Source organism: Myotis myotis, unplaced genomic scaffold (genome assembly GCF_014108235.1).
Source record: "Myotis myotis isolate mMyoMyo1 unplaced genomic scaffold, mMyoMyo1.p scaffold_m19_p_4, whole genome shotgun sequence".
In the NCBI taxonomy this organism is placed as follows: Eukaryota; Metazoa; Chordata; class Mammalia; order Chiroptera; family Vespertilionidae; genus Myotis; species Myotis myotis.
This window is the reverse complement of record NW_023416346.1, coordinates 46516085-46540242: the sequence shown is the minus strand read 5'-3', so window position 1 is coordinate 46540242 and position 24158 is coordinate 46516085.

Here is a 24158-nt window from a genome sequence, read left to right as displayed (position 1 = left end):
AAGACAAATACCATATGATTTCACTTATATATTGACTAAAGAACAAAGTAAATGAACTAGCAAAATTGAAACAGACTCTTAGAGACAGATAGCAGACTGGTGGTTGCCAGAGAGGAGGATGTGAGGACTGGATGAAAAAGGTGAGAGGATTAAGGAATACAAATTGGTAGCTGCAAAGTAGTCACAGGGATGTGAAGTACAGCATAAGGAATATAGTCAATAATATTATAATGACTATGTATGGGGCCAGGTGGGTACTGGATGTATCAGGTGAACCACTTTGTAAAATATATGATTGTCTAACCACCATGCTGTACATCTGAAACTAATACAATATAATACTGAATATAAACTTTAATTACAAAATAAAAACATTTCAAAATAAAATACAAAAAAGAAAAATAATTACAACCCAAGTATTTATCAACAGTAGGACGAGCAAATGTATTATGATATATTCACACTATGAATATTTTGCTACAATTAAAATGCGTGATTTACATACAACATGGACAATTATCAGGTGAGTAGAAAATGGAAGTTGTAGAAGAAAGTATAGTGTGTGATTATTCTACGTCTAGAAAGCAGAAAAACATATAAACTAAAAAATGTATTTTATAGGGATACAAACATGTGAAATTATAAATAAATGAGAGGAAATGATAAACACAAAAATCAGGGTAGTAAATTACCTCAGAGTTAGGAGGAAAAGACGGAGGATCAGAGCAGAAACTACAGAGGCAATGTTCTTATTCTTAATATGGGTAGTGTGTACATAGGAGATAATCATAGCATAATTATTCATAATTTACATATATTTGTAATTTTTCATTTGCTCAATATTTACTAAAAGCAATTTTGAATGTATATAATTCTGCCTGCTTTGTGAAGAATGGGTTGAAAGAGATCCATAGTAGAAATTGGCAGGTTTCTAAAGAAGACGTCACAATAGTCAAGGTGAAAGATGTTGCTTTGGCTATGGCTTTGATAGTAGGTAAATATAGAGATATGTGGTCATATTCAAGAGTCCTCTCAGAAGTAGAAGCAAGAGGTGCTATTGAAGGAAAGAAGTCCTCATATTTTGCCTGAGCATATAAATGGAGGTAGAGCTATTTAAGGGATGGGGTACTGTGGAAGGAATGTGTTTACAAGGAAATGGAAGCTTTCAAAAATGGGCTGGAAAGAGTAGTATCATGTACTGGGGGTAAGGGCTGGAGGTGGGATGGGAGAAGTCTTACATGGGATAATCTGCACTTTCATAAGCAATGAAGCTTATAGCTACAACACTCTTTAAACACTTTGTTCAGCAAGCCCACATCTACCAATCTATATTCGGGCAGTGATATGGGATATGATGGAGCTTAAAAACTTGAAGAGAATCTTCTGGGTGGGTATTAATGAACAGTAAATGTGCTCTGGAAAGAAAAATAAATGAAAAGTTCTGTTTCAGACCTTAAATTTTGAGAAGTCCATGAGACGTCCAGTAGAATTTTCACTAGGCAATTGCTATTTAAATATTTGCTACATAAATATAGTGACCTTAATATCATTGAGCCAGGAAATAATCTTGAATCCATTTTCTACTTTAAATCTGGGGGGAAATGCAGGTTTCTTAGAGTCCATGACTCTCCAATATTTATTGATGAGTTTGGGAATTGCCAGCAGCAATGTGTTCTTTCAAGCAAGTCTCTGCTTTTTCACTAAACTGCCAATGTAAGGGATTCTTCCTTTGACATTTTCTCACCTGAATTAGTTTACATCCTACCTTTATTCAACCTTTAGTCAGATTGCCCTCTTCCCCTTCTCTGACTTCAGTACTGATTCACATTCTAATCAGGTTACACTGCCTAACTTACATAAACCCAACTCAAAGTCTGCTGTCTCCTTGAGACCTTGTTCTGGTTATATATCTTATAATGGTTTTCATGTTGAGAATAGTACTTATTCTTGTTTACTGGGTAATTGTACTCTAAGGACATTTGCCATAACTCTCTAGATGTGCATAATGAGATTAGCAATTAGAAAGCTTGCTCCAGGTAACTAAAGTAACATCACCAATATCACAATTAAAATGAAAAGAGGACTTAAAGTTGTTCGGGGTGTTTTTTTTCCCCCCTTAACATTATTATTCACTTGCAATTTTAACTCTCTTATAAATTGGCCCTGGCAGATAACATTTTTAACATTTTTATCATTTAGAACAAGCATGTCAAACTCAATGGCTAACATGGGCCAAATAAACAAGGTTTAAGTTTATGTGGGCCCAAAAAAACAAAAGCTTCAGTATTCATAGAAATGTAGGTTTATTTCGATAGAGACATGTTGAATACAAAGGGATGAAATAAGTAATAGTTAACATAAAATAATAGAACATTTTAATAAAAATCAATATTTTTTCTTGAACATTAACTTACCAGACACTGAATAACTGCACAAATTAATAAGCGTATTGCAAATAAACCAATTTTTCTTGTTCTCCAATAGTGAAATATTTCCTGTAGCACACGCCAAACAAGTCAGTCCATGGCAATTGGCTGCTACAATATTCACTGCTAGTATTAGTGGAGAGAAATGGTGCACCTGCACGGAAGGCACATAAGGGAAATGAATGCAACATGATTATAGTAATCAGTCATTAGCAAACGTTGTAGTTCGTTATTAATAACTGGAGGCCCAGTGCACATAATTTGTGCATTGGGGGGTGGTCCCTCAGCTCAGCCTGCACCCTCTTCAGGGATCGGGCCTAAATTGGCAGTCAGACATCCCTCTCACAATTGGAACCGCTGGTTCCTAACCGCTCACTTTTAACTGCTCCCCTGATGGCCTGATTGCCCCTAACCTCTTTGCCTGCCTGCCTGCCTCATAGCCCCTAAGTGGCTCTGCTTGCCTGCCAGATCACCCCTAACCACCTCTGTCTGCTTGCCTAATCGCCCCTAACTGCTCTCCCCTGCCGGCCTGATTGCCCCTAACTACTGTCTCCTGCTGGCCTGATTGAGCCTAACCACTCTCCCCTGCTGGCCTGATTGCCCCTAAGTGCTCTCCCCTGCAGGCCTGATCACCCCTAACTGACTGTGCCTTGGCCCCCGCCACCGTGGCTTTTTCTGAAAGGACATCTGGAAGATGTCCAGCCTATCTGGTCTAATTAGCATATTACCATTTTATTAGTATAAATCATGTATACCAGGATATTGTAAAAATTAAGTTACAAAAATTTTTTAAAAATATATTTTATTGATTTTTTTAAAGAGAGGAAGGGAGAGGGATAGAGTGTTAGAAACATCGATGAGAGAGAAACATCGATCAGCTGCCTCCTGCACACCTCCTACTGGGGATGTGCCTGCAACCAAGGTACATGCCCTTGACCGGAATTGAACCTGGGACCTTTCAGCCCACAGGCTGACGCTCTATCCACTGAACCAAACTGGTTAGGGCAAGCTACTAAATTTTTATTAAAGTGTTTCTTACATACCATTATATTGATTGGGCCACAAAAATATTTGTTGTGGACCGCATAGGGCCTGCGGACTGTGAGTTTGACATGCTTAATTTAGAAAATAGAGACAGAGAAAGGTGAGGCCAGCTGCAAAACAGCTATAAATAAATCACCATGATTCTCAAGATTTAGACATTTTGCTTAATTCTATGGTTATATATTATTGAAATGTCCCTTAGAAAGTCCCTATATTGTTATTAATCATTATGACAAAAGTATACTATAGGTGTTGTCTTATGCAAACTTTTAGTGTTTAAAGAGAATGCTATGGTAAATAATTTCTCAATATTGATATACTCAGAACACAAAGAGCATTGTCTAAAATATAAATTCCTACACATTTGTAATACCTTAACTAATAAAAAAAAAAAAACATCCTAAAAAAAAACAAAACAAAAAAAAAACAAAGTGTTTTCCTACTGAGACTTCCTCTCCCTTGCTGTGTAAACCTTATGAGACAGCCCACTAAGCCAGGACAGGCTCATAATTATCTGAAACAACAACAACTGAGTCTGTTCTCAGTGATAATTAAATGTTATTCTAAAAAAAAAAAAAAATAAAAAAAAAAATATATAAATTCCTCAAATAATGGAATATATTTTAATGTGCTAACCAAATAACAAATTTTTATTTTTATCTGTTCATGAAACTTTTGTTTCCCTGTTATATTTGTTTTAAAGTTAATCTAACCAAGAAAGTTTTAATTAAAAAAAAATTATCTACCTGAGTTCTCTCCACTTACATCTGCTAGCCAGAGTTTGAAATACTATTTTAAGTAGTTATTTGAGGTGCAAATTACAGTCACTTTGATTTTTTGGCCTTATTATTGATTACTCCATTGTTTTAAGTTAAATTTTTATAATCAGTGTATAGCACTTTTGTAATCTGGAAAAGTAGACCAGAAATCACATTAAATGTTTTAATTTGGAATACCTTGTCTAGAATTTTCAAAAAATGCCATTTCATTTTATTCTAATAGTCGAATGTAAGATTATGCACTGGAAGTTACCACATTTGAAGTAACATAATGGCTATAACTATATATACTATGATTCACGGAATGCTTGCTCTGTTTTCATACAAATTGAATCAGACCATCTTAGAAAAATTCTGGACCAGGAATCCTTGGTGGTCATTTTAAAACAAATACAGTCTTTGAAACACACAAAAATAAATGTCCTAAAAATTTTATTGGAAACATTGCTGCCAGCAATTTGGTTATTACTTAATTTGCTCTTAAATTTAATAATCATGAGGAGGATGCCCATGCTTAAAAAAATACCCTGGTACATATATGCTAGAAAATGCAACCATATTCCTAGTTCTACAATGTTTAATCTGGATTTTAGCTCAAAATCTCTGATTCAACATCTTTACACTAGGTTCTTTGAATCAAGTTTGATTCAAGCTATTTCAAACCTGGCAGAAATTTAGGGGCAAAGGCTAGTCTCCAGTGACATTACAGAGAACAGTGATTTGGGGAATCCCTTCAGTGTGCAGAGAAAAGTCTGGAATAGAAAATGGATGCTTTATTATAGAAGCAAAAAGTCTTAGAGAAGTAGTATTTGTCTTCGTTGGGAAAATTGTTTTAGATCCCTTGTGATACCTGTTCTTTTTTTTCTTCCAAAGGCCTACAAAATCTCATTGCTCTTTTATTGTACTTGTGTTAAAGGCAAAATTACTCATGACACATGTGAAAGATAGTAAGGAAGAGTGGAATTATTGTTATGTAGATATAGTGGCCATTGAAATGGTATCTTCTAGTGCAGTGATGGTGAACCTATGACACGCGTGCCAGAGGTGACATGCGAACTCATTTTTTTTGGTTGATTTTTCTCTGTTAAATGGCATTTAAATATATAAAATAAATATCAAAAATATAAGTCTATGGTTGCAAAGATCAAAAAATTTCTATATGTGACACGGCACCAGAGTTAAGTTAGGGTTTTTCAAAATGCTGACACGCTGAGCTCAAAAGGTTCACCATCACTGTTCTAGTGTGAGAGAGGGATTGGGCTCACCTCCTAACACAACAAGGAAAAGTGGGAATTTATAGCCAAGTGGAAGTGGTCAATAGATAGAAAATTACTGAAAGGAAACATCATGGGTAAGAAGGATTCTGGTTACAGCAATCAAACAGAATTCTTGCTGAAGTCAGGATGGTGTGATTAGATATCACCTGGGGGATGGTGGGGGTTAAGGAACTCAATTAGCTGTCAGGCTAATCAAATATGGAAGATGGACGATTCAGGTTAAACTGATCAGCAGGGTTCTATCGAAAACTGGACAGTGCACTGACATAGAAGTCTAAAAGTTGAACCCGAGTGGAAAAAGATCTCAGAGGAGCCTGAGTAGAATTTCATCAATGAGAAAATCTTTTTCATTGCACTCATTTTAAAATTTAATTAGGAGTTATAGTACTTTTATGGGAGAGGTAGGAATAGACCCAATTTAATATTTATGGTTGATTTAAAAACACTGTCGTAACTCTCTCTTAGATACTACTGATAAGTAATTCTAAAGCAAAATAAAATGTTAAATTTAAGTATAAGTTTTTCAAGCCCTATGCTACCTAAGTTATCCAATTATGCAGTCATTTGAAGCTCATACCTTTTCGCTATTGATGGTACTTTGCTTCCCTTTACCTAGAAAAGGCTGCCCCCACTGGCTCCATATACTGAGTGGTTTGTCCCAAAGTTAAAAGGTCATTTTTCATAAGGTGAGGTGCCACTCAATATGTGGTAATAAATCATAAATTGAAAAAGTGGGGGAGGAAGAAACCTTCATCTATTCCCCCCCCCCACTCCCGGCCCAAGTTCATCTAATAATGGAAACTACCTGAGACAGATTAACAAGAGAAAAATAACCAAATGTACTTACATACATATATGCATGGGAACCCCACATACATAAAAGAACCAGAACCCCCACATACATGAGAGTTTCAGAGATAGAAAGAGAAAATGAGATATAAATAACATTCTGACTAAGAGTGCGATAAGATACCATGGGGATACAAAGGGGAGGAAGGTCATTCACAGGGGTATCAGAAGAACAGATGATTAGTAATTAGATGTTTGCCCTATAGATAGGTCATAAAAAGTTATCTCTGGTAATAACTCGTAATATGGACAAGGCCCGTGCTTTAAAACTCTAAGGGAGTGGTAAAAGTTTTTCAACTGCCTTCAGCCCATAATGATCCACATGCCAAAGTGGCACATCTTGGGGGGGGGGGGGGCTGTTCTGAACCCCTTCAAGAGTGACACCCTAGTAAAGCCTAAGTGGGGAATATTGTTCGAGTAATCACCCATCCGTTTTGAAAATGTAAGGTGGAGATGAGCAGAAGAGCACAGACTAGAAACCAGTGTCTGATTAATCTTCCATCCAACCAAAGGCAATCCAAATCTGGAGCACTCACTGACTTATAAAAAGGTATATCTTTATCAAACAAAACTTAACTTGGAATCAAGAGAAGGTACTGGACACTCTTAGCTTTTAAAAAGCAAAGTTAATAAATGAAACCATCAAAAGATGGCAATTTAACCACAGTTATGACCACTGTTACTTTGAATTCCCATTTGTCATACTTCCATTCATATTGGACTAGTTCCAGGTAATTTTAGGATCCAGCTTAGTAGAGGTAGCACATAAAGTGACACATTTAGTTTGGCTTTAGTGGGATGTGTTTGTGTATTTGCCAATTATTCTGATGAAAAGTTATTGTTAGTGTGGACAAAAAGGGGCCACATGCTTACCTGACTAACTCAGGGAAGGCCTGCTTGGCGGCCTTGCAAACTCAGAGACCTAAAGTAACCACAAAGGATGGTCTGAAATTAAAACCTTTTAATTAACAAGCAGTTTATAGTGATACCGAATTTTTGGACTGGAACCTGGATTCTTTGTCCGCCAAAATAGAAGAATGAATCCACGGACAGAAAGTGGTATAGCAAAGTTGGAAATTTATTGAAGAACAAGTACAGACTCCCACATGGGGAGAGGGAAAGAGTCCCACAGAACTGACTCCCAAGTAGGGAGGGGGAAAAGGGTCCCACTGAGTTCCTTTACCCTATGGTTTATAAAGGCTGCAGGTCTTGTGTCCTGATATCCCCTCTGATTGGTCAATATTCCCCTCCCAGTTGGTCACTATAGCAACCCCTGAGCTCAAAGGTCAAACCTCAGATGGGACATATGAGGCTTTCCTCCCTCATTGTTCTCCTATTCTTTCTGGGATTTCTTCCTCCTTCTTTATTTTGTAAATACAGACTTTTCTTGGCTACTTCCAGTTCTCTTGTCTTATGGAAATGTAAGTGCACCTGGCTTCCTTGAGTTATGGAAATGTACCTTCTCCCAGTCTGCAGCCCTGCGCTTTTCCATGGACCCCAATTCTAAAAAATCCCTAAGCATGACTATGTTCCCCCCAAATTCCTGCTTCAATAGTGGGTAGTCATGCCCTAGGCCACTATCTTCCCTGACAAAGATCAATTTTTGATCTTTACTGAGCCTATTGTCTTTTTGCATCTAAGTTAACATACCTGTGGGATGTCAGGGTAACTGTAACTTCCCTTTTTCCAAAACCCTCAGGGCACAAGAAATGGCTTCAGGGCACAGACCACAAATTCTCTCATTGTTATTGTTATCTTCTTAATTGTTGACTAACTATCCTGTACCCACCTATGTAAGAGAAGCCTGTGTCATTTTATCTTTTATCCAAACCCAGAGGTCTCCCCCACTTTGCTTTCTCCTGCCTCCCTAATTTATCACCAATAGATTTCATGTGACCCACTTACATCTCCTTCTTTGATTGTAATATATAAAAATAGGTGAAAACCTGCCACTCTTCGGAACATTATCTTAATTTGTTGAGATTCTGCTTCCTGGCAATTGTCTACAAATAAACTCACAAAAATTCTTTACAGATTTGAATGTTTCTTATGTTAACACTAGCTGTCCTAGTGTAGGAAGGCTTCCATGAATCTTACTTATCCTGCCACCCAACCATCATCACATGAAGGTACAGGAACAGAGATGATTTCTCCCAGCATAGAAGTATATAGATCAACAACTTTCAACCCTTTTCATCTCATTGTACACATGAACTAATTACTAAATTTCTGCAGCACACTAACAAATATATTTTTTATCAATCTGATATAAAAAATAGATATGCTTTTAATAGATTTACAAAAAAAACCCACACCATAATAATAGTAATTACCTATCCTTTTTTCTCCAAGGTGACTTGTTAAGAAATCAGGTACCTATACTTGTATATTGGGTGTCCCCCCAAAATATATACATACACCTTGAGTAATTATAAAGATAGCGTTCATGAAAATACACTTCATTTTCAAAATTGAGCTATCCGCCATTGCAGTGTGTATACGTTTTGGGGGGACACCTTGTATAAGGATTTCTGGTACTAAGAATTAATGAATAAGACACAACCTTATTATGTGATGTGACCAATAAGATGCAACTCTATTATATGACCTATATACTTGTGGTTCAAGACAGGACATTCACATTGGCTGGCTATTGTTGTGTTGGCTGTTGTCATTTATTGATTTGCCAATCTAAGGGAAAAAGAGGTCCATGCCCATGACTTAATAGTCAGATATTGCATGTTTTAAAAATTCTTGGGGCACATTGGTCGAAAATCATTGCTATAGATCATTGAGGCAAAACAGAAAGCAGTATGCAGAAAATTCTTTTTTATTTTGTTGTAATGTACCTCACGAATCACAGAAGGATGCCTCAAGAAGTCGAATTAAAGAGTCACATTTATTGCAATCCAGGACTATGAGGGGCCATTCCCCAAATCTCATAGTGATAAGATGGCTGCACCACCAGGTTTATATAGGCAAAAATCACAAAGGTATTGATTACATCCCAGGGTTTGGAATGAGGAACCTGGTTCGCAAAAAAGCAGTTTACAGAAGCAGAATTAAGCATGTTAATTGTAGTTTTGGGTCTCCGGATCACTGAGTCGACAGAAACACATTATCTAGAGCCCTTGGGTCTTGAGACCACTGAGTTGCCAGGAACTCATTATCTAGACTAGAGCCATCGAGGCAATTTAGAGTAATTGTGCTCTCCTGGTCTTGGGACCACTGAGTTGACAGGGAAACATTATCTGGAACCCTCAGGTCTTGGGATAATTGTGCTGTCCTGGTTCCAGGGTACAGAGGAATTTGCTTTCTAAAACCAGTAAGATCACAATCAATGGGATATTCACATCACAGTCAATAAGGCATTCAATTGAATGGTATGATTTATACAATTCAGAAAATCAAAATAACTTTTCTATTGTTAAACAAAGCAAATAAGTACAGAAGCCAAGCAGCAGGGTTAAAGTTAAACTACAGTTTCTACCTGAGATGATTGCTACCATTCTTCAATTTTATAACTCATATAGGAAACACACAATATAGTTTTCCAAATTTGATAAAAACTTAAAGTTTAATATGAAACATTAAAGTTTAATATGAAACAAGTTTACAGCTTAACAATAAATTTCTAACTATCAATAACAAAAATAAATGTTGAGCAAATCTCCTAAAGGAGAGAAATAACAACAACAAAGGGACAGTAAATATAAATATACTAGAGGCCCAGTGCACAGAATTTGTGCACTCAGGGGTGGGGGGTCCCTCAGCCCGGCCTGTGCCCTCTCCCAGTCTGGGAGCCCTCGGGGGATGTTCAACTGAGAGCTTAGGCCCACTCCCCACACTTCTGGCTGAGCACTGCTCCCCATATGAGAGCACGCTGACCACCAGGAGGCAGCTCCTGCGTTGAGCATCTGCCCCCCTGGTGGTCAGTGCATGTCATAGCAACCGGTCATTCCGCTGTTCGGTCAATTTGCATATTAGCCTTTTATTATATAAGATTGGATAACATTCAAAGGCACTTTATTTTTTAAATTATATGAGACTGTGAAAATTGGCAATTGCGACAGCATTTTCTATAAAAAAAATTGTATTGTCTTAAATAATCCCCTTAAGGAACTGAAATACAAACAAAATGTTAATAGTGACATTTCAAAAACCTACCCACCCATGTAAAAAAAAAAGCAAATTATTAAATTATTTAAAGTCTACAATCACAGATATCAGATTATATTGCATCCTAAAAATATTCTAACAAGAATTATCCTTGCCGGAACCGGTTTGGCTCAGTGGATAGAGCATCGGCCTGCGGACTGAAAGGTCCCAGGTTCGATTCCGGTCAAGGGCATGTACCTGGGTTGCGGGCACATCCCCAGTAGGAGATGTGCAGGAGGCAGCTGATCGATGTTTCTCTCTCATCGATGTTTCTAACTCTCTATCTCTCTCCCTTCCTCTCTGTAAAAAATCAATAAAATATTTAAAAAAAAAAAAAAAAAAAAAAGAATTATCCTTAAAGATAATTATCATTGTTTCTTTTTTCACATCTAATGTGGGTTTTTTTGGGGGGGCGGTGGGGCAAGGAATTGCAGATAGATTTATTCAGGATAAGGCTATTGATTTCCAGGTAGAAAAAGCTATGTTGAGATTTAATGCATTGATTTATCAAGAAATATCAGCTTTCCGGTCAAGGGCATGTACATTGGTTGCAGGCACATCCCCAGTAGGGGGTGTGCAGGAGGCAGCTGGTCGATGTTTCTCTCTCATCGATGTTTCTGACTCTCTATTTCTCTCTCTTCCTCTCTGTAAGAAATCAATAAAATATATTTAAAAAAAATATATCAGCTATACTCTGATGCTTTTATGTTATATTAGAACACATTTTGTTATTTGGGAATTGGAGATTCAAGAAATTGAATACACTGGGTATATTTTCAAAAGTCTTTTAAAGATTACTTTTGCAGAGTTAAAGTTTTATTGTGAACTAGAGGCCCGATGCACAAAATCCATGTAAGAGTAGGCCTTCCTTCCCCCAGCTGCCTGTACCGGCTTCCCTCTGGCACCCAGGACCTGGACTTCCCTCTGGCACCCAGGACCCAGGCTTCCCTTGCAGCTCCAGCTTCGTCTGGAAGGTCATCACCCTTTTATTATTATAGACTAGAGGCCCGGTGCATGAAATTCGTGCATGGAGGGGGGGTTCCCTCAGCCCATCCTTCACCCACTCCAACTGGGGACCCCTCGGGGGATGTCTGACGGCCGGTTTAGGCCCAATCTCTGTGGGCCTCAACTGCCTACCTGCCTGATTGCCGATAGCCCCTCTTCCTGCCTACCTGATCACCCCTAACTGCCTCTGCCTGCCTGCCTGACTGCCCCTAACCTCTCTGCCTGCCTGCCTGATCACCCCTAACTGTCCACCCTTGCAAGCCTGATCTTACCCCCAACTGCCCTCCCCTGCCATCTTGATCTCATCCCAAACTGCACACCCTGCTAGCCTGGTTGCCCCCAACTGCCCTCCTCTGCCGACCTAATCTCACACCCAACTGCCCTACTCTGCCAACCAATTTGGTTCTGATTGGTCAGTTTCTATGCCAGTCAGCGTCAAAAGCTCCTCATCCTAGGCAGCAATAGGCTCCTCACAGTAGACCCAGATTTGGTTCTGATTGGTCAGTTATTATGCCAGTCAGCGTCAAAAGCTCCGCATCCTAGGCAGCCATTGGCTCCTTACATTCACCCAGATTTGGTTCTGATTGGTCAGGTTCTATGCCAGTCAGCATCTCTGGGCCTATCAACAGGGCCTGATCGGAAAGGCAGGGCTGATCAGCAGCCATGGTGGAGACCTGAAGAGAAATGGAGGCCTGGCTGTTGGCCAGGCTGGGAGAGAAAGATAGGCAAGTTCTGATCAACGGCTGCCACAGAGGCTACGGATCAGACCCTCCCTCTCTCTCTCTGCAGGCCTCTCTCCGGGCCTGATCCACAGCTCCCTAGGCAGTCATTGCTGGGTCAGGGCACTTGCAGCAGCCCCAGTCAGTGCTGGGTCACCACAGCAACCCAGCACTGAATTCCGGTCTGGTCAGGCCTTCGGTAGTTATGACCCTGGCTCTTTACTATATAGATGATATCTTCTCCTTAAGTCAGACCAGTTTTCTCTTCCTGGATTTGTGACACTTGTATATCTTAGAATGAACATGTTTTTAATAATGGAGCTGCAAAAGATTTTTTCAATGTCGTACTTTTTGTTGCTTTGCTTTTTTGATGGGATGCAAACTGCAAGCTATTTAACATACTCAAAGTGCTGTTAGAAAAACTATCATTAGCATTTTGAATGCCTTTAAAAATCCTATCCAGTCTGATGGCATATGTATGGGATGATAATGAAGTAAAAGGAATGATTTAATGAATGAATAATGTTTTCTATTCATAGGTATCATATCTACAATGACAACTACAGCTGGGTAAATGTTCATCACATAGTTTTATTCAAGCAGGTAGAAAATCTTGATGTGGGGTTTGAGGAAAAATTATAAGTTGAATGGCTCCAATGTTGTGCCATTAGGGTGGTACTACAGGGTAAGGCAGCCTTTCTGGGAAATATCAATTTTTATTGGAGTGTTCAAAATGAATTTTTTCTTACTGGTTGTGTTACCAGAGAATCAAATTCCTCTATTTCTTGTGGGAATGAGGTTCTTGGGGTGCCACTGAAATGAACATTTTCAGAAGCCTCCATGGGAGAAGAAAGTGTGGTAGAAGACTTTATTTGCATGGAGTTATATTCCTCAGGTTACAAAGTCTCATGCCCCTCAGCCCAGTCCTGAAAAAGGTGCAGCTGGCATTCCAGGAGAGCCAGAAGGAGGGCCAGTGTCCAGAGCTTCTGTTCCATATTGCAGTGGGTCCAGTCTGGGGCTGGGTCTGGTGGATCCCTATTGGCTGTGGGCCACATGGACAAATGCAAGGGAGTCCACTCCCTGAAACAGAAGTCATAGGAGTGAAGCCAAGCAGGAGAGGCAAGAGGCAAGAGGCAAGAGCCAAGAGAGGCAACGGTTAAAACTCTCTCAGGGGTTCTCAACCTTCCTAATGCTGCGACCCTTTAATACAGTTCCTCATGTTGTGGTGACCCCCAATTTCATTTTTACAAATTGAACATAATTAAAGCATGGTGATTAATCACAAAAACAATATGTAATTATATATGTGTTTTTCGATGATCTTAGGCGACCCCTGTGAAAGGGTCGTTCAACCCCCAGGTTGAGAACCGCTGGTTTAGAAGTTTAAATACTCAGATTTCACACCCTAGCAGTGGCCACACCTGTTCTGGCCACTGACTCGCTCCCAGGTGTAACTGACAGTCAGTTAGGCACCTTCCCAGTCACTCAGACATTACTGGGCATGCATCCAAACTGCATTTGTCCAGCTCATTCCCCCTTCAATCAGTGGGGAACAGACTTGGAGAGTGTTAACTCAGCAAAGCTGTATAAATGGCATGCCTATATTAGCTAATCTTCCCTTAATTTCTTTCCTATTAAAAAATAACCAGATTATTGCAGTGGTATCAATTGTAGAAAGAAATATGAAATAGCACACTGTTTAAAAAGAGATGGGTGGAAAAGACTGAAAACTGTTATTTCAAAGGTAAATTCAAAATATCATAGTTAAAATATGTAAATGGTAGTAGGAGGGAAGAGACTTTATTATCTTGCTGCTGAATCAATGTAGGTTTCTCACCAGGCTATAACATGATGAAGTCAAAACCAAATGGTAGAATTTAATCAATTAGAAAGTATAGGAAAATTTCCTGTGAGCATGGAGTACTATCTGGGTACAAATGTATACTGTTGGTAAAATCTAAATGTTTTAAAATAAGGAGGTATTACCGAGGGTTACTTACCTTAAAACATATCTGTGCTGTCATCTTTTTTTTCTTTTTTTTTTGAGACAGGGCTATTTCCTAAACTACAATGGAGTATTTTTAAATGAGAGAATGGAAGAAAACAAATGACTGCAACCATTTCAATTATATGGGAAATGCTGCTGTCTCCGGTGATTTTATTGGTAGTTTTAATTAAATGCTACAATCTTAAAAAGCATACTATCAGAAAGTCTCATTCTAATGACAGACACTGCGGTTATATGAATGGGTATCATGATCACTTACAGGACTTTTTGCTTTGAGGGCATGCTTAATTCGGCTTCTACAAATTGTAATGACTATGCTTTTGCATAATAGAATTGGAGAAGACATAGTATCATATTTATATACTGTGATACCATATTTTCTGCTCAACTTCATAAAGACTAAGTAAATGGCAGTGGTTTTTCTTTTCAGCTTGGATTTCTTTCCTGTTTTATAAATGAAAGTGTCTACTTCTCTTGCCAAATAGGTAAAATTTAACAGGAAGAAGTTATTTGTATTGTCGGGCTTTTATCTCTCAGTCCATTAACACTTTTTAATTTAAAAAGTGGTTTATCTCAAAAAATAAAATAGCTCAAGATGCATACTAAGTATCAATGTTCTAGCTTCAGTTATAAGAGAGTTGATATCACCCTATTATTATGATCAAAACCATGGGTTATCACATTAGCTAGATAACTTGTAATTTCTAAGACCAATGTATTATATTTTAAGGCAATATCATTTTCACCCTTTTTAATAACAGAAACAAAATTAGTGTCCCACCAATGTTGGCATGAAAAAAATCTAAGAACATTCATAAAGTATCAGTATTTTAAGACATAGCCTCAGGTGAGGATATTTTAAAAAAGGCTGCCAAAGTCCTTTCAAGATTATAAAAATAAACTCTGATGGTTTATTTTCTATTGAAGAGAAATGACTTATATACCTATCAGACAAAAATTGCTGTGTTAACATATAACTACAAACTCTGTGACCTTGAATCATTAGTAAGCAGTAAATCAAACTACATAAACAGAAATAATCCTTGGGTAAGCCTGAAAAATATTACCGTCATAAGATAAGGGAAGGACATTCTGCTCCTTTCCTTTGTTTTATTTCTAAGTATTTGATAAAGTTTCTTAACAATTCTCTTCATACGCAAAGCTTTACCAAATATGTCAAAAGACAACATCATCACATGTAAAATACATTGGACTTTCCAAATGTTTGAATGTCAATCATTCCAACCATGGCTTTTAAACAATCCATTTTATCCAATAAGTAGAAACAGCCTCCCTCAAAGAAACACAAAGAAATGAAGCAGCTGAATATGACTTATCTATTCAAATAGAAATTCGAGTAAAAAGATTAAGTAAATAAAGTTGTGTCCCCACTTTAAATTTCAGCATAATATATGGGTTTTGTTGTTGAATAACTGTTGTGATCGACAACAGACAGTAAATTGATAAAAGCAGAGCTCAGACATTGTTTCAGCATGTAATAAACTTTGTCAAGATTTAGTTAAAATTGAACTGCATGACCTTTTCCTAGAAAGTCACCAGGAAAGTTCAGTCTTTCCTAACAGGTTTCAAGAAAAGAGCCCTCTAGCCTTAAATTGTTCCCCAATATTTCAATCATGCTTCTGTAATCCCTTACATGACTCTCTTCTTCCTCACTTTTTTTTAATAAAAAAAGGGGAATTCATATATGCACAAATAGTCTCCATTTATGTGTTCTTGGGACCTAGTGCAATGTTTGATACATAATAGGTACTGAGAAAATGTATGTAAATATAAGGATGGATGGATGGATGGATGAATATATGAGTCAGATATTGATGGCTCTGTCCCATGTTCAGGACAACCTTCCCTTGTTTGATTTCATAGCAGTGAAGTCTTCCTATCTCTCTTCCTTCTTTTTTATTATTTTTCACTTGCAATGTTAGATCTTTTTTTCTAAAAATTATCAATCTGACACCAAATAACTCATAACATCAGGATACCTGTGGTTTTAGTTTAACAACTTTGTGGGGTTCAATGGGGGAATAGTGAATGAAAAAAAAGGCAATACTACCAGTCTAAAATGCAAGGAGAGGCAATATTACTGGAGTTATGCTGAGGACTGTACAGAAAATGCAGGTGGAGAGCTCTGATTATCAGCCATTGGTACATAATTTACTTTGTCCATATCAAACAGATTTTACAAGAAAATGTAGTCAAATATTTCCAGAATATGTAGTCAAATATTTATTTGAAAAAAAACTTCACACTCATTAGCATTTTAAACCCTTCTTAAGAAACCCAGCTGGTATGCTCAGTGGTTGAGCATCAAACAATGAACCAAGAAGTCACTGCTTCCATTCATTGCAACCACTCGATATTTTTATATCTCTCTCCGTCTCCCTTCCTCTCTCTCAAATCAATAAAAACATTAAAAAAAAAAAAAAAACCCAATGTTTGGGACAAAGAATTAAATAAAAAGATTCTTACCAGATTTAAGCTTTTTCCTTGACTGGGCTTTCAGTTGGTTGCTATAAATCTTTGACTGATTACCAGAGCTACTATAAGGTTATTTTAGTCAGTTTCTAGTGCTTTATTTAGTGTTTCTGAGGTGAAACAAGGACCTAGTACTTCCCAGTCTGCCATCCTGCTAATGTCCCATTCTATTTATTCTGTCTTTCGTGATTAATCATTTCCCTTAACAGTTTTCTATTTTCATGTTGATTTTAATTAGTGTCTTGGAACACTTGCTTTTAGCCCAAAGGACTTCCTTTAGTATATCTTATAAGGCAGGTCTGCTAGCAAAGAATTCTCTCAGTTTTTATTTATCTGAAAATGTCTTTATTTCATCATCAATTTTGAAAAATAGCTTTGCTTGATATAGGATTCTTGGTTTACAGTTTTTTACTTTAACTACTTTCAATTAGTTGTCTTGTTACCTTCCGGATTCTGTTGTTTCTAATGAGAAGTCATCTGTTAAGTTTAATGAAGTTCCCTTGTATATGATGATTCTTTTTTTTCAAATGTCCAAATCATTTCGCTGATTTATAAGCACTGTCAGCTACACATTTGAAATGCCTTTGTTTGATGGATTTAGCGGCTTATAATTTTTTATTAAATTCATTGGGGTGACATTGGTTAACATGATTATTATTGTACATATGATTATTAGTGTACATTTTATGATACATGACCTGTATATTGCATTGTGTGCCTACCTCCCAAAGTCAAATAGTTTTCTGTTACCATATATTTGGTCCCCTTTACCTTTACTACTCCCCACCTCCCTTCCCACTGGTAACCACCAAAATGTCTGTCTATGACTATGAGTTTGTTTTATATCCCACATATGAGTGAAATCATATGGTTCTTAGCTTTTTCTGACTGCCTTATTTCACTTAGCATAATATTTTCAAGATTCGTCCATGTTGTCACAAATGGCAGTATTTCATCTTTTCTTATGCCTGAGTAGTATTCCCTTATATATATGTACCACATCTCTTTTATCCAATCCTCTATCAAAGGACACTTTGGGTGTTTCCATGTGTTGGCCACCATGAATAATGCTGCAATGAACATAGATAGGGGTGCATATATCTTCACAAATAAATGTTTTCAAATTTTTGAGGTATATACCCATTAGAGGGGTTGCTGGGTTATATGGTAACTCTATTCTTAATTTTTTGAGGAACCGCCATACTGTTTTCCATATGGGTGGCTGTACCAGTTTATATTCACACCAGCAGGGAATGAGGACTCCTTTTTCTCCACAACCTCTCCATTGCTTGTTACTATTTGTCTTGTTGATAATAGCCATTCTAACAGGTGTGAGGTGGTATCTCATTGTAATTTTTTTTTTAATTAAATCTTTATTGTTCAGATTATTACATTTGTTCCTCTTTTTTCCCCCCCATAACTCCCCTCCTCCCAGTTCCTGCCCCACCCTCCGCCCTCACTCCCCACCCACTGTCCTCATCCATAGGTGCACGATTTTTGTCCAGTCTCTTCCCGTATCTCCCACACCCCTTTCCCCCCCAAGAATAGTCAGTCCATTCCCTTTCTATGTCCCTGATTCTATTATAATCACCAGTTCATTCTGTTCATCAGATTATTTATTCACTTGATTCTTAGATTCACTTGTTGATAGATGCATATTTGTTGTTCATAATTTGTATATTTACCTTTTTCTTCCTCTTCCTCTTCTTAAAGGATACCTTTCAGCATTTCATATAATCCTGGTTTGGTGGTGATGAACTCCTTTAGCTTTTCCTTATCTGTGAAGCTCTTTATCTGACCTTCAATTCTGAATGATAGCTTTGCTGGATAAAGTAATCTTGGTTGTAGGTTCTTGGCATTCATCACTTTGAATATTTCTTGCCACTCCCTTCTGGCCTGCAAAGTTTCTGTTGAGAAATCAGCTGACAGTCATATGGGTATTCCCTTGTAGGTAACTGAGTTTCTTTCTCTTGCTGTTTTTAAGATTCTCTCTTTATCTTTTGCTCTTGGCATTTTAATTATGATGTGTCTTGGTGTGGTCCTCTTTGGATTCCTTTTGTTTGGGGTTCTCCGAGCTTCTTGGACCTGTAAGTCCATTTCTTTCACCAGGTGGGGGAAGTTTTCTGTCATTATTTCTTCAAATAGGTTTTCAATATCTTGCTCTCTCTCATCTTCTGGCACCCCTATAATTCTGATGTTGGTACGCTTGAAGCTGTCCCAGAGGCTCCTTACACTATCCTCGCATTTTTGGATTCTTTTTTCATTTTGCTTTTCCGGTTGGGTGTTTTTTGCTTCCTCGCATTTCAAATCATTGACTTGATTCTTGCGCTCCTCTGGTCTGCTGTCGGGAGTCTGTATAATATTCGTTATTTCAGTCCGTGTATGCTTAATTTCTAGTTGGTTCCCCAATATAACATTGAGGGTCTCATTAGTTTTCTTGTAGATCTCATTAAGTTTATCGGCGGCTTCTAAACAGTTCTTGAGAGACCTTAAAAGTGTGGTTCTGAACTCTATATCTTCCATTGACAATTTTGTCCTGTTTCTTTGTCTCCGCATTTTGTTATGCTTCCTTGGTGCACCCCCTAGTGGTCTTTGTTCGCAGTCTTATAGTTAAACCTTGATTATTGTAGATAATACCAGGGAGGGTTTGACCTCCAGGCCAAGTGGCTATGAGAATCAGCTGTGTCAGCAGTGAGAGAACTTCTGTCCTCTAGGGAGGTGCTAATCTAGCCTTTGCCTGAGGCTATCTGGCAAATGGCTCTGTGCAGGGCTTGGTCGGGGCGGGTCGCACAGGATCAACAGGGCGGGCTGAGTGAGCAGTTATGGCAGCTCTCAGTCCTGTCCCCAGGGGCTCTGTCTCTCTGAGTCCCAGCACCCGCTGCAAACCTCGGAGAGAAAGCTGCACTCGCTCTGACCGAAGCCAGACAGACCCGCTTATCCCGTTTGAGTCTGGGTCCCTAAAGACTTGTCCGTATCTGGAGCTCAGAGTCTGCGACTCCCTCCCGATTGAAAATGCCAACCGCGCCCTCCGCCGCCAGCCCGCTCCGCGCACTCCGCACCTCAGAATTTGACTTCAGCACTGCGCCTCCTCTGAGTGTCCGTATGCGTTTCTCTTTCCTCCTAGTTGTAGGACTTCCACTCAGCCAGCGTTCCTGTGGTTCTGGGGGACGTCTGTTCCGTCTTTTAGTTTCACTTTTGAAGTAGTTGTTCAAAGCAGCAAACTCCGGCGTTAACTTATGCCGCCATCTTGGTTCTCCTCTCCTCATTGTAATTTTGATATGCATTCCCTAATGGCTAATGAAGTTGAGCATCTTTTCATATATCTGTTGGTCATTTGTATGTCTTCTTGGGAGAGGTGTCTTTTCAGGTTGTCTATACAGTTTTTAATTGGATTGTTTGTTTATTTGTTGTTGAATTGTATAAGTTCTTTATGTATTTTAGATATTGACCCCTTGCCAATATCATCTCCAATTCATTTTTTTTTGTTTTGTTGTCAATTTCTTTTGTTGTGCAGAAACTTTTTAATTTAATATAAGCCCATTCATTTGTTTTTGCCTTTACTTCCCTTGCCTTTGGGGTCAAATTCATAAAATTTTCTCTAAGACTGAGGTCCCTATGTTTAGTAACTATGATTTCTTCTATGTAATGTTTTGTTTCAAACCTCATATGTAGTCTTTGACCTATTTCGAATTAATTATTTCATATGGGGACAAACTATAATCTAATTTTATTCTTTTGCATCTGGCTTTCCAATTTTTACAGCATCATTTATTAAAGAGGTTTTCTTTTCTCCATTGTGTGTTTTTCGCTCTTTTGTAAAAAATTATTTACCCATATATATGTTGTTTATTTCTGGGTTCTAAATTCTGTTCCATTGATCTCTGTGTGTGTTTCTGCTAATACCATACGATTATCATAACTCTGTAGTATAATTTGAATGAAGTCAGATAGTATGATACCTCCAACTTTGCTCTTTATTCTCAGGATTGCTTTTTCTATTCTGGATCTTTAATGGTTTGTCTCAAGTAGATCCTAGGAAAGGATCTGGGGTGTTTATCTAAGGCATCCCTTGAGATAAACTTTAACCGCGCAAGTGTGCGACATTCAAGCAGTTGCTAGCGAAGAGGGTACTCTACGCAAGGAGGACAAAGGGCAGGCCTAGGACCAAAAAGACCAGAAGTTTTAATTTTAATTTTATGCAAAATAGTTCAATTATCTGCCGGAGGAATTACACCACATACTCAAATACGGCATACTTCACAGATCTAGAACGAACTCTCCAAAAATTCATCTGGAATAAAAAAAGACCCCGAATAGCTGCAGCAATCCTGAAAAAGAAGAACAAAGTAGGTGGGATCTCAATACCAGATATCAAGCTGTATTACAAAGCCACTGTTCTCAAAACTGCCTGGTACTGGCACAAGAACAGACATATAGATCAATGGAATAGAATAGAGAGCCCAGAAATTGGCCTGAACCAATATGCTCAGTTAATATTTGACAAAGGAGGCAAGAACATACAATGGAGCCAGGATAGTCTCTTCAATAAATGGTGTTGGGACAATTGGACAGATACATGCAAGAAAATGAAACTAGACCACCAACTTACACCATACACAAAAATAAACTCAAAATGGATAAAGGACTTAAATGTAAGACAGGAAACCATAAAAATTCTAGAAGAATCCAAAGGCAACAAAATCTCAGACATATGCCGAAGCAATGTCTTCACTGATACAGCTCAAATATTTTAAACCTTTCTTAACCCCTAGGGTGCTGGGGAGCACTATCGCGCTTTTCCTGTCTTTTGCCAAAAGTGCTGGGAACGCTTTCGGCAATTTTTTTTTCTACTAGTATTTTATAATACAATCAGCAAACAATATATGTCAAAGATGAAAACAAATGTAGTAAAGGTTTCCTTAACTTTTTGAATATGTAACCTCATTTACTTGCGATTCATAATTTTTTTCCTAAACTGCTGTAAAATCAGCAAAAATGCCTTGGCAATTTTAGCATAGTTCCTAGGATATTGGTTGGCACTCAAAGGGTTAATATTTTTAGACATTTTTAAAGTATTTTTAAACATTTCTATATAATACTACAACATGGTTCCATACAAATCTGATTTTTTTTCATTCTATTTCTTTAAAAAATGACATTGGGATTTTGATGGGGATTGCATTAAATCTGTATATTGCTCTGGGCAATAGGGCCATTTTAACTATGTTGATTATTCCAATTCATGAACAGGGAATATCTTTCCATTTCATTGTGTCTTTTTCTATCTCTTTTAAAAATGCTTTGTAGTTTTCAAGTATATAAGACCTTCACAACCTTTGTTAATTTTATTCCTTCATATTTTATTATTTTTGTTGCAATTGCAATAGGAATTGTTTTTTTCATTTCTTTTTCTGAAGTTTCATTGTTAGTATGTAGGGAAGCAGTGGATTTTTGTACATTGATTTTGTATCCTGCAACTTTACTATATTTGTTTATTTTTTCTAATAGGTTTTTGGTGGAGTCTTTAGGGTTTTCTATACACAAAATCTGCAAAAAGTGACACTTTTACTTCTTCATTCCCAATCGGAATGCCTTTTATTTCTTTCTCTTGCCTGATTGCTCTAGTTAGGACTTCCAGAACTATGTTTAATAAGAATGGTGAGAGTGGACATCCTTGTCTTAGTCCTGACCTTAGAGGAAAAACTTTCTGTTTTTCACCATTGAGTACTTTATTGGCTGAGGTTTTGTCATATATGGCCTTTGTTATGTTGAGATACTCTCCTTCCATGCCCATTTAATTGAGTATTTTAATCATAAATGTATGTTGTCTCTTAGTAAATGTATTTTCTGCATCTATTGATAAGATCATATGATTTTTAGCATTTCTTTTGTTAATGTGGTGCATTGCATTGATAGATTTATGTATGTTGAACCATCCTTGTGGCCCCGGAATGAACCTCACTTGATCATGATGTATTATTTCTTAATGTATTGTTGTGTTCAATTTGCTAGTATTTTGTTTAGAATTTTTGTATCTGTATCCATTGGAGATATTGGTCTACGGTTTTCTTTTTTGTGTATTATCTTGCCAGATTTTGGGATCTTGGTTATGTTGGTCTTATAAAATGTGTTAGAAAGTATTGCTTCTTCTTCAGTTTTTTGGAAGAGTTTGAGAAGGATAGCTATCAAATCTCCTTTGACTGTTTGGTAGAATTCACTAGCAAAGCCATCTGGTCCTGGGCTTTTATTTTTTGGAAGGTTTTTGATGGTTGGTTGTTTATTTCCTCAGTGCTGAGTGGTCTATTTAGATTTTCCACTTTTTTATGATTCAGTCTAGAAAAGTTATATATTTCTAGAAACTTATCCATTTCTTCTATGTTATTGAATTTGGTGGCATATAGTCTTTTATATTATTCTAGTAGATCCTTTGTATATCTGTGATGCCTGTGGTTACTTCTCTTTCATTTCTGATTTTGTTTATACCAGACTTTTCTCTTTTTTTCCTTAGTGAGCCTAATCTGGGGCTTGTCAGTTTTATTCATCTTTTCAAAGAGCCAGCCCTTGGTTGTATTAAATTTTGTAGTCTTTTTGTTCTCTATTTCATTCAATTCTGCTCTAATTTTTCTTATTCCCTTTCTTCTGCTTATTTTGGGCTGCTTTTGTTCTTCTTTTTCTAATTCTTTAAGATGTAATGTAGATTGTTTATATGGGATTTCTCTTGTTTCTTGAGAAAGGCCTGTAATGATATAAAATTCCTTCTTATTACTGCTTTCCCTGCAGCCCAGAAGTTTTGATATGTTGTAATGTCATTCTCATTTGTCTCTCTATATATTTTGATCTTACCTTTTGTTTCTTCTATGACCCAGTCAGTTTTTAGTAGTATGTTTTTTAGTTGCCACATATTTTTGGATTTCTTTACTTCCTTTTTACAGTTGATTTCTCATTGCAAAGCATTGTGGTCAGACAATATGCTTGTATGATTTCAATCTTCTTGAATTTGTTGATGCAAGTTTTGTGACTCAACATATGGCCTCTCCTTGAGAATGTTCCATGTGCATTGGAAAAGAATGTATAGTCTGCTATTCTGGGATGAAAGGCTCTGTAAATGTCAATTATGTCCATTTGATTTAATTTATTATTTAATGCCAATATTTCTTTATTGATTTTCTGTTTAGATGATCTTTCTAGAGCTGTCAATGGAGTGTTAAGTTTTCCAACTATGATTGTGTTTTTGTCTGTTTCTACCTATAGTTCTGTTAGTAGTTGCTTTATATATATTGCTGAGGAATGCCCACCAAATGTCTTTGCTCCTCCTGGCTGAATGGAGTGCCAGCCACAACCTGACCTTCTCCTCTCCAGACTGAGTCCCACTGAGAGCTCCTGGCTATAGGGCTTCATCC